Raw genomic sequence first — 11,966 nt, 5'->3', positions numbered from 1 at the left:
TGTCCCCCAAATCCCATCTTATAATTTTCAAGGTTTGGCAGGAGATCTTAATATTGGCATAAGATAGTATCTAAGGCCTAGTTCATAACCTTTGCAAGATGAGATAATGCTGTAAAAGCACTTTGTAAATTGCAAGACACCATGCAAATGCTAATTATTACTATAATTATTTTTATACATGAATTCATTTTCAACCCACACTGATCTCCCAAGTCTTCAAATTTCTACAACATGAATCCTTTCCCCCCATATCTCTGACAACTTAATTATACAAAGAATAATTATGAAAAGAGTGAGATTGTGCTCATGAGTTTTAACTAACACTAGTACCACTGCTTATTATTGTAATAACCCATATGTCCTAAATTGTATTGTTCCCAAACTGTTAAAGCTCATGAGTCTCCCCAATTAAGAATATGCTTCTTTGGCCGGGCGCGGTGGCTCACGCCTGTAATCCTAGCACTCTGGGAGGCCGAGGCGGGTGGATCGCTCGAGATCAGGAGTTCGAGACCAGCCTGAGCAAGAGCGAGAACCCGTCTCTACTAAAAATAGAAAGAAATTATATGGACAACTAAAATATATATATATACAAAAAATTAGCCGGGCATGGTGGCGCATGCCTGTAGTCCCAGCTACTCGGGAGGCTGAGGCAGTAGGATCGCTTAAGCCCAGGAGTTTGAGGTTGCTGTGAGCTAGACTGACGCCACGGCACTCACTCTAGCCCAGGCAACAGAGCGAGACTCTGTCTCAAAAAAAAAAAAGAATATGCTACTTGGTAAATATCCACTTCTTTGCCTTATCATTGGGCTGGGCATTAATTAGGAGGGAATAAATATTAATACTAACTGCTGAAGTATGTAGATCTCTGTGCCTGTGAGAACCAATTTCAAGTGAACATTCTCCATTAAAAAATGTCAAAAAAAATTAGTTGCCTAATACCTGGTTTCGTTTGAAAACAAAGTACCCAAAGTGTGTGTGTGTGTGTGTGTGTGTGTGTATACATGTATGTGTTTCTCCTTCTAAGAGGTCTGAGTACCTTGAACCTTATTGACTCAAGTCCTCCTGGATCAAGATGAACAGGACAAGTCCATCTGGACTCCCTTTGCAGAGAAACAGCATGACGCACCCATAACATGAGTAGGAGGCTACCCCATATACTGTTCTAGGCCTGAGGAACTTGAGGATGAATAATATATCAACTCTGTCTTCAAGGAGGAAACATCATATTGGCCACAGATAATTTCAAAATAGTGGGATATGTTTCAAGATAGAAGCATGTTCAAAGTGTTACGGGAGCACAGAGAAAAATGCAGCCTGGATTCCTAACTTCTCCTAGGCACTGACCATTGATCTAAATTTCCAATCTAGATCGATGACAAAGTCAGGGACATACAGTCATTCCCAGCATTAATATAAACAGGTGACTGAGTCCTGCAAAGTGACTAACTGTAATGGTAGGAAGCTTTACTGTACCCAAACACAGAAAGGAAAAGGGAACATTGCATTTACTGAGCATCTATCATGAACCACAAAATGCTTCTAGAGCTGTATATAGACCCATGACTCATCAGAGATCCAGCCAGTACAGGTGTTATTATGTCCTCCTATAAGATGAAGAAGCTGAAGCTTAGAGAGAAGAAATTTGAGAAAGGTCAGATAGTAAGTGGCAGATCCAGATTCACACTCAGAGTGTCTGCTTCCAAAGCTCATTAGCTTCCCAATCAACTTGACTGGTCTTAAATTAATGATGATAATAATGACAGTGACCCATTAGTGTTATCTAGACATAGTTGATACTGAGCTATGGACTAATGGTCCTTAATCCTAGCCAAATAGATTAACCAACTGGACCCTGGGTATGGAAGAAGTCTGAGTCTGTACATGGATTTTAGGTGGTTCCAACTATGAAAACTGAAGGACAATGAACCAAGAGAACTGAGGTCTAGTTCAATGCACACTGTTTAACCACAGGGCACTCAGGTCTGATCTCCAAAGTGTTCTAAGACAGCCCTCCTTCCCTTTGTCCCTTTCTAGGACAATACTCTCAATTCTTCAATGTTGCTCATCTCAGCAGGTATTAGGAAAACCTACCTATTCTTAGTACAGGTTCCATTAGGTAGAATGATCCACATACCTAACATATCTAAGAGGTTTTTATGTTGTTTTTTTTTTAAGGACACTTAACTTCATATATGTAAATTTTATCTGTAGTCTATTTTGGGAGGGGAAATGCAGCTAAATGTTTTTGATCAAGGCAGACCTTAATTATTGATTTTACCATAGCCCAATGTGAGGCTGGCAACTTGGCCCTTCCTTTCCAACAACTCATTAAATCCAAATTTCATTGTGAGAATATTTCAACTCCTTATGGATGAATCTTGGCCGCATTTCATGGGGATGCTGTAAAAATCATTCTAATATATAGCCAGTTTTAAATTATTCTTATTTTTTGCTTTCTTGGTAGGCCATTAGAATGTGCACACAGAAAAGTGCTTTTTAGAATCTACTGTTTATAGCATAAGTCCTCAAGTTGTACTTCCACAAATTTCAAATATCCCAGTTTTTTTGTGTGTGTGACAGTGAGAGGTGAGAACAATTTGTGATAATTAGTATTGTCTCAGCTTGGCGGGTGCGGAAAGTGGGAATATAAGGAGTCCATTGGTTTTTCAAGATCCCACTGGGAATTAGAAGAGAAATGAGAAAAATGACAGTATGCTTTGATAGCTTTGCACTTTCTTATTTTTGTGATAAAGGGTTAGTTTTGGCCATTGGCAGAGCTGCTGTTAGACCAAGGGATGCTATGCAAACTCTTCCAGATCCCTGGAGAGCAGGGGTTCTAGTCTGTATATTAAGCTAGAGATTCTGGTTCAAGCAGCTTCCAAACGAAATTCTCCCTGGAAAGCAGACAGAAAATCCTAGCAACTATATCTATATCTATGAGTATCATTTTTAAATTATTTCCATTTTTGTATAATGTACAAAGCACATAAGTACAGTGATTTATAGATATAATTTGTATATAAATGTATACATTGGGGTTCTTTGCTCAGAAAATCTTACTGACAGAAACTAGCGATCAGAGTTCAGAGACTTGCTCTACAGCTACTGATAAATTCCAAAATTACACTATTTTTCAGAGCAAAATCAACTTGTTCGGAATCATACTGTTAAATAAATCTATAAGGGGAAAAGATGTAACGAAACAAGAAGTGAATATTACGGAAGAGGGAAGGATTTCCTTTTCTTCTTGACTTATGCAACAATATCATATTTCCTTTATGACTGCTGAATCTCAGATACTACCTGTGCTTTCTGAAGCATAAGATCTCCACTTGGGCTAAGAAAAATCACCTTGCCTGTGAGAAAGAAGACTTAATTTCAGTTCTGCCCCTTGCCAGCTTTGTGATCTTGGCATGGCCTTTTCCCAGTTGCTTAAGAGGAGGATTGACTAGATCATTCCAGTCAAGGGAAGGGGATGGGAGTGGAGGATATCAAAATTATATGGGGGAGGTGCCCCTTCTATTGGAGTGGAACAGAAAGTTTAAACAACTCTGCTGGGCTAGATGGTGTCATGCCACTTCTGAAAAATACCTGAGCAGAATTTTAACTATTAGTAAATATAATTGGCCTTTTTAAGGCTTTCCTTAAGCTATTTTCAAGTTGTATCAAGCATCCTTCTCTGGAGTTCTTCATTTGTGTGTTTGGGTTTATTCTTTTTATTTCTCTTCTGTTTTCTATAATTGACTCTATTTTTTTCTATATGGAAATTTTTAGCAGACAGGCAGGAAATAAAAGATATTGGAGAAGGGAAAGAGGATGTACTGATGCCCCTAGATTTTTTTTCCTATGTCATAATTTCAGATTTTCTGCTATGTCATAATTTCAGAAGGTTAAAGTATTTCTAATTTTTATAGAAATATGGCAAGGATACCACACTAAAAATAAGGCAAAATAAATAACTACAACTTATATTGCAATAGTAAAATAAATTTTGGATACAGTTAAAATTTTAGGGGGAGATAATTTTCTTCCTCTTATTCTTCATTTCCTTTTATTCCTTTCATATTTGTTTTCCTTCTTTTATCCTTTTATATTTCTATCTTTTTGCTCTTCACAGTGTAAAATGTCAGTATATTATTAAACTGTTCCAGCATTGACATAAAACCATAGCGTTGTAATTTTCTCTGCTCACTCAGATTTAGAGTATATTATGACTACTTGAACTACTCTTAAATTGTGTTTATTCCAATTTATACTAGCTATTTTATATATCTTTTTATTGAGCTTGAGATAAAAATATCAACCTCTTGCTGATTCTGAATTATAAGACTTTCCTCTGAGAAAGAAAAAAATGCAAATGTTTTATTTTACCTTCATGTATGCTCATTGCCACAAATGTCCATGAAGAATGCCAGATGTTACCACCCTTTGGATTATAATAATTATCACTCACCTCAAGTAACATGCTTACTCTAATAATAAAATGAAAGGCAACTTTGGATAATGGCTGTATGATATACTCAAGTATATCCATGCAGGGATAATTTAAAACTCAGACCCAAAAGGAATCCAGATACTTCTCTACATTAATATAATTTATTGATTACATCTTTCAACCATAGTATTAATATTAATAAACATCATATATTGTGATAAGACCCAAACCATTGTCAATACCAGTGGGCTGGAATGTTTTAGTAAAAGGCTGTTTGCAGGTAAACTTTGCTTCTGTGAATGAAGGGGTCCTGCTGATACACACACACACACACACACAAATACCCAAAAAGAAAAAAAAACAAATTGTTTTTCAGAAATTGCACGACAGGTCATTCAGGACCCTGATCTCTAAGAGAAGGTTTAAAATAAAACCAGATGAGCCCTACCCTTGTCCCAACCGCAACTCTCTGCCTGTGGACAATTTTTGGGCCACAGAGTAAAGAGAGGAAAAGCAAATATAACCCAGCAGTCTTGAGGTGATAGAGATTAATTAGAGTATAGGGAAAACGAAGTGGCCGGAATTTGCAGAGCAGAGTACAGAAGAAGATGAAGCAGTACAAAGAGTGACTTCTGCAGCTCTGCAGGGGGATCTTCCCAAATGTTTGGTTGAAGGCTGATCAGTACAGGCATGAAAAGGAACTCTTCAAGGTTAGGAACAAAGTGCTGGAAATCAGTAGGCAGTCACTTCCTGGAACTCACAGGAGGCTGGAATTAGTTTGTGTTCCTACCAGCCAGTGTTAAGCGACCTCATGAAATATGGGGCATTGGGTAGAATCCCTAGAAAAGTCAGGCCTCACTAGTGGAGCTAAATTAGTCTCAGAATAAAGGCTGCTCTGGACCTGACAGCAGAAGAAAGGAAACAATAAAGATAAAAGCAAAAACCACTGAAATTGAAAACAAACAATTTTTGCCTTTAATCCTTGCTTGGGTGAGGGAAAGACATAAAATGTAACCAAAATGTTTGTACCCTCATAATATCCTGGGGGGGAAAAAAAAAAGAAAAGTCAAGGTGACATGAAAAAAAAAATAATACCTTATATCTTGTCACTTTATTATTTAAAATTAAAAAATAAAAAAGAAAACAAACAATTTAGAAGAATAAAAGCTGGTTCTTTAAAGAGATCAATAAAATTGCTTAATCTCTAGTCAGATTAACTAGAAATAAAAAGTGACTTTAGCAAGGTCACAGGATTGAACATCAATATGCAAAAGTCAATTATATTTCCATATACTGGTAATGAAAATTTAGTAATGAAAACAAGAAAATACTGTTTACAACATGATCAAAAATATGAAATATTGAGAGATATTTCATCTCTCCAAAAACTATAATACATTACTACAAGAAATTTAAAAAGATCCAAATAAACAGAGAAGATACACTAGGTTCATGGATTTTAGGACTTAATATTACCAGGATGTTAATTCTCCCCAAAATAATCTACAGATTCAACACAAAAACAATCAAAATTCAAGCAAGTTTTTATCTGTTGTTTTTTTGTTTGACAAGTTGATTCCAAAATTTATGTGGAAATATAAAGGACTCAAAAGAGCCTAAACTATTTTGAAAAAGAAGAATGACGCTGGAGGATTTACAGTGCCTGATTTCAAGACTTACTATTAAGCTACTGTAATCAAGACAGGGTGATACTGATTTAAGAGTAGAAATACAGACCAATGGAGCACAATAAAGATTCTAGAAATAGATCCATATTACATAGCCAGTTGAGCTTTTTTAATAAAGGTGCCAAAGTAAGTCAGTGTGGAAGTATAATCTTTTTCAGCAAATGGTGCTGGGACAATTGAATAACCCTATAGCAAAAAAAGAAACTTCAACCTTTTACCTCACACCTAAAACAAACATTAACTCTAAATGGACCATAGACCATAGATCTAAATGTAGTAAAACTGTAAGAAAAACTGTAAGACTTGTAGAAGTTTGTGATTTTCTTCTTCTTACAACCATATTTTAACAGATGGACAAAAGGTTTGAACTGACACTTCAAAAAAGAAGATATATGAATGACCAGTAAATACAGGAAAAGATGCCCAACCTCATTAATCATTAGGGAAATGCAAATTAAAGTCACACTGAGAAACCATTACATACTCAAATTAAAAGAATGATCACACTAAGTGTTGGAGAGGACATGAAGCAGCTGGAATTATTAGACATTGCTGATGGGAATGTAAAATGGTTCAACCAATTTGCAAACAGTTTGGAAGTTTTTCCAAAGTTAAATATACCTTTACCAACTAATTCCACTCCTAGAAATAATATTTCTTTTGACAAATACTTGCATGATAATATTAATAGCACTTTTTCCCACTTATAGATAAATCTACAAAAGGCAAAACTATAATGACAGAGACCAGTTCAGTGTTTGCCAGAGGCTGAGGATGGGGTGAGGGTGGGGTGAGATTAACTACATGGTGCATGAGGGCATTTTGGAGGGTGAAAAAAAATCAAAATGATAAGCTGGGGAAAATATTTATAACATAAATGACTGATAGAATGTTAATATCTATAATAAATAAAGCACTTCTACAAATCAAAAAGCAAAATAGAAACAACCCAATTGAGAAATAGATTGGTTTTATGAATAAGCATTTCATGGAATATATGGAATTGATAGAACTGGGAAATAGAAGCTTAGTGTTCAAACTTTGGCATCACTGAACATTCTCTAACAAAAGCAAATCATCAGAACCCCAAATCTCTGAAAATCATATATATGCCTTCACAGAGAGGTGAGGAGAAGGTGGTGCATCTATCACCAGGGAAGAAATTTCTGTTTATGGAATTATCACTGACTTCGAGTATGTACATGTTAAAAGAACACACTCAGTGGGGTTAATTGAATCAAGTTATATTATTATAAGGCACTTCAGATATTATCAATAATAAAATTTATTTGAATGGTATCATGAAAGACTCATTCCATATTGAATAATTATTAGTATCAATTCATGCAGTATAAAAGAGTAAAAACATTTTAACTCAATAATTATAGGTTATTAATGTACTGCATTATTCTATTAGGATATGTTATTTGTATGGCCACATATTCCTTTTCAAGGCACATGATGGAACCTTAAAAAAATACTTATTTAAGTGAATAGGCATTTTGCTAACTTTAGCAGCAAAAGAATGTACAAATTTCACAGTCTCCTTGTTAAAGCCAAAAACCTCTTCCCAACTATTTTAAAATAGAAATAAAATAGGAAAAAGTAAAACTCTTACTCTTTTGATTGGCATACAAAACGCTAAAGAAAGACAAGTCAGGAGAGGAAAGAAAATAAGAAAAAGCTTGAGAAAAGGAAAAATTGAATTGTGGGACATGGAATATCACCATTTGTTTGTATGACTTGAAACTGTACAGGAGATGACAGTCTGCAAACTTCATGGGAAAGAGGGTGTCTGAGGTGAGAGTTGAGCTCTCAAGAGCGTGAAGAACAAATGCAGATGGTGAAGGGCACTGGAGATTTTTAGCAAATGCTTCTTTTGGACAAATTCCCTTTTTTTGTCGGGAGAGGGGAACCCTCATGAATAGATTTAAGAAACATGGTGGCAGTCAAAGAAATCTAATGTCTCATTGCTTCCCTAATCTCTTGAACTAGAGACTTGGGAAGTTCTAACCCTAACTTTCCCTCACACTCCTTATTGGCTGGGCTTCTTGGCCTCTGAAACTATTCCATGTGTGGCCAATGGCTGATCAAGGTCTAGACAGGCAGAGAAATTGAAAGGAAGCATTTAGAAACTTCTTTTGGTAGTCTGACAGAGTAATATTGTGTCTGTTGAACCTAATGATTAAAAAAAAAACTTCAGCTTCTATTTTTTATATTTTTTCCCAATTTTATTTTTCTAGTAATTTATTTTCATTATATTTTAAATGGTATAGGTTAAAAAAATCAATCTCCAGAAATGGTTTGGGAAAAAATATTGCGAGTAGCTCTAGATGGAGAGAAAAGGTCAAACAAACACCGTTTGGTGAAGTTTTTAGTTAGCTTCTGAATTAAACAATTGTGGTATTTGCACATTTCTCATTATTTTTTATTTCCATGGAAAAACAACATAGTAAGTATTGTTAATATTTCTACTGGAAATTGAGGAAAAAAAAAACCTCTGAAGGATATACAAGTATTTTTGCCTGTGGAATTTCATGCACAATGAGTGGTTCACATCTGGCACCAAGATTAGATCGTCAATGATGCAAGAATATCGAAAACCTAAACATTCAAAAAAAAAAAACAAAGGATAGATGGTGGCAGCAAATAGAACCAACAATTTTGCCATTTAAGAGTAAAATATGATTATTCTGAAGTAAAATTTCTTTGTATATAGCCATGTTTTCATTTCTTAGGAGGATGATTTGCTCTGAAATCAGTTGGCAAACTGGAGGTCTTTAGAAGCAATTTTCTAAGTTCTTTAAATTTATATATTATGTTTCTTTATCATAATGGTGTTGCTTGCTATGTATTATCATGAGCAATGGTTGAATTGTAATAAAGTAGAACTCAATTTTTAAAAGCATATCACTGAAAGCAAAAGCATAACTCAAAATCTTTCAACTTTTTTCTAATCTGGTCACTCAATCTCCTGTGATGTAGACCTATTAAAAGTCCTTTATCAATAGTGATTGTAGTTGTTATCTAAAGTTGTGGTCCGCAACCCCCAGCCCGTTAGGGGCTGGCCCTTATTGGCATGTGAGCAAAGCTTCATCTGTATTCACAGCCGCTCCCCATTGCTCACATCACTGCCTCAGCTCCGCCTCCCCCTCCTGCTCCCCCATCTGTGGAAAAATTGTCTTCCATGAAACTGGTCCCTGGTACCAGAAAGGTTGGGGCCGCTGATCTAAAGGTTTATGGTATTGTAGTTTATCATTTAAAAAGAGCTGCTTCTGCCTCTTTTTCCTTTACTGCTTTATAAAGAGTTAAGAATAAGGATGCCTAGATCTTTGCAGCTGGGGTAACACCACTGATTAATTTAATAAGATTTAGTATTCTTAGTAAAAATTATAATTGCTCTCCAGGGCCTGTTGGAATCTGGACACATCTCATTTTTCCAATCTTCTGTCCTTCCAAACACAAACTCTGGGCTCCAGCTGGCTGGGCCACACAGTTGCATCACCCTGCCTTGTGTATTCCCACGGTTCTAATTTTGCCAATACCGTTTTCCCTGCCTAGGGATGCCTCAGACCTTCCTTTCCAGTTTTTCAAGGCTTTCCTTTTCCCCAGATCCTCTCTGGATGACTCCAGCACAGGTGAACTCTCTCTCAGCTAAATGTCCAGAGTATCTTGAGTATCTTGTCACTTAGCTGTTAGCACTTACCTTGCTCATCAGGCTGTCCACACACTCAAAGGATGTATTCTTAAGGTCTGGAATAAGGAGATCTTGAGACAACTAAACAGGAGAGGCAGGAAAGGCAGCACCTACCAACATCACTTGTTGCCTGTCCTTTCCCCCCTTATTGCTGGAGGGATAGAAGAATTGGGAGAGAAAGTGGATAGGGAAGAGAACTTGATGCACTGACGTTTGGCAGGACTTGGATTACCCTGGAGTAGGGATCATAGGTTCCACTGAGGGGAAGTTAACAATTGTAGCCTTATTAAAGTATTACACCATTTATATCAGTTTTTAGCAATATATGAAGTGATTTTGCAATGTCACTTGGGCTGTTTCCAGGATTGCAAAATTGCAAATTAAGTGATGCTTGTGTGTGTCATTCTCTCACTTCCCTCTCTGAACATCTTTCCTTCCATGACCTCTTCCTTTTCCTAAGACATTCAGTCCTCGTGTCATCTTGCTGTTCAGAGTTGCTGCTCCATGGTGGTCTACAACTCCTTCACCCCCAAATATCCTCCATCACAGAGAAATCAGAATTCCTGTTGTATGGGTGCTCCGTAATACTCAGTGGGCTATTACAAGATGTGAGTAAAGTTTAGTCCTAGCAGAGAAGAGGGAGAGTGTAAAGTCATAGAGAAATTTATATATAAAATAAGAACCTGGTCCCAATAAATGTCTCCTTATTGAATGTGAATGGTGGAGCAGTGTGACACTCAGTTTCTCATTGCATAGTCCCTGCTCTCTTTTTCTCTCCCTACCATGTCTGCATATGGGATTATTTTCATTACTTTAAAAGGTTGTTGTCTTTGGGGGATTGGATAGGAAGTTGGCGAATGGCCAATACATGCAATCATATGACATAGAAGGTATTGTTGATTACTTTGCTTGCTTGATAAACTTTTCATATTTATGTATCTTTTCTCTCACCTTGACTATAAGCTCTGTATGGGTAGTGTTTTCAACAGTTTTATAAGTCTAGTACACTGTATGGCAAAATTATATATTCAGAAATATTTTTGGTTATATAAAATACAACCTTTTAGTAGTTATTCAATGTCATGATAATTTGTCCTAAGCCTTAGGATTTTGTTATGCAGCAAAAATTTTGAAATATCAACTGAAATTGTACGCATGTGGAGGAAGAAGAATAAATGGGAAAATTCTGCTGACATTAACCAGTGATTACCAAGCTTCAGTGTTGATTAAAATTCCCTGGAGAGTATATTAACATTTATGGTTTTTGAGCCTAAGAGATGCTGATTCAGCAGGCCTGGGGGGATCCAGGAATTTGAATTTTCAAACAAGTATTCTAGAAAATTATTAGGCACACTTTAACAGACATCTCATTAAAAGATACGCCTTTATTCTCAATTACAAATGCCATTTTTCTTTCGTTCAATTTTTTAATTTTTTAAAAAGATTATTTTGAGCGTCCTTTAGTGCAAGACATCCAAAGATTAATCAGACATGGATTTTGTTATATAACAGGGAAAATAAATCACAGTAATAATAATAAAGGGCATAAAAGGATACAAACCCTATAAGACATTCAGATATAGTATTGGAGAGTTTGGGGAGAAAGTGGTAATTTCTGAATAGTGGAGATCCTGGAAATATGGAAATTTGGAGAAGGCAGGAAAGGAAATTTTAGGAAAAAGTAATAGTATTAGCAAAGATATTGAGGTAGGAAGTGTATGATGTGGTGAATGTGGGCATTCCTGAAATAGAGCTGAGAGGGCAGTTGGAAACGAGATGTGTAGCTTGGCCAGGATGGAGACTGTGCAGATATATCTTTACTTGGGTGAGATTCCGAAGAGAAAGTGTAAAAACAGAAAAGCAAAAGAGAACTCAAACATCAATGCCATGAAACTTATTTAAGGCTTAGCAGAGGATTCAGTGAGATAACAATTGAATTGCAAACAATTTTCTTAAATTATATTATATATTATGTCAATAAGTGCTATGATCCTAATATGTAAATTTATTTCTTTGTGCTTCATGATACTAACTTCTATTATTAATATTTGAGACAAACAAAATCAAACTCTTGAATTGAAAGAAAAAGACCAACATTAAATCCAATAAAATGAAAACCAAAGCATTGTGTCTACTTAAGGCATTA

At 36.0% G+C, this 11,966-nt stretch overlaps 1 protein-coding gene across 1 annotated transcript in view; it reads right to left on the bottom strand.

Annotated features, from left to right (window-relative positions):
- Positions 1-11,966, bottom strand: part of DLC1 (DLC1 Rho GTPase activating protein) — a 337,791-nt gene that overhangs the window by 147,148 nt on the left and 178,677 nt on the right. The window lies entirely within an intron of this gene.

Source organism: Eulemur rufifrons, chromosome 12, assembly GCF_041146395.1.
Source record: "Eulemur rufifrons isolate Redbay chromosome 12, OSU_ERuf_1, whole genome shotgun sequence".
Lineage (NCBI taxonomy): Eukaryota > Metazoa > Chordata > Mammalia > Primates > Lemuridae > Eulemur > Eulemur rufifrons.
This window is presented reverse-complemented; position numbering and strand designations above follow the sequence as displayed.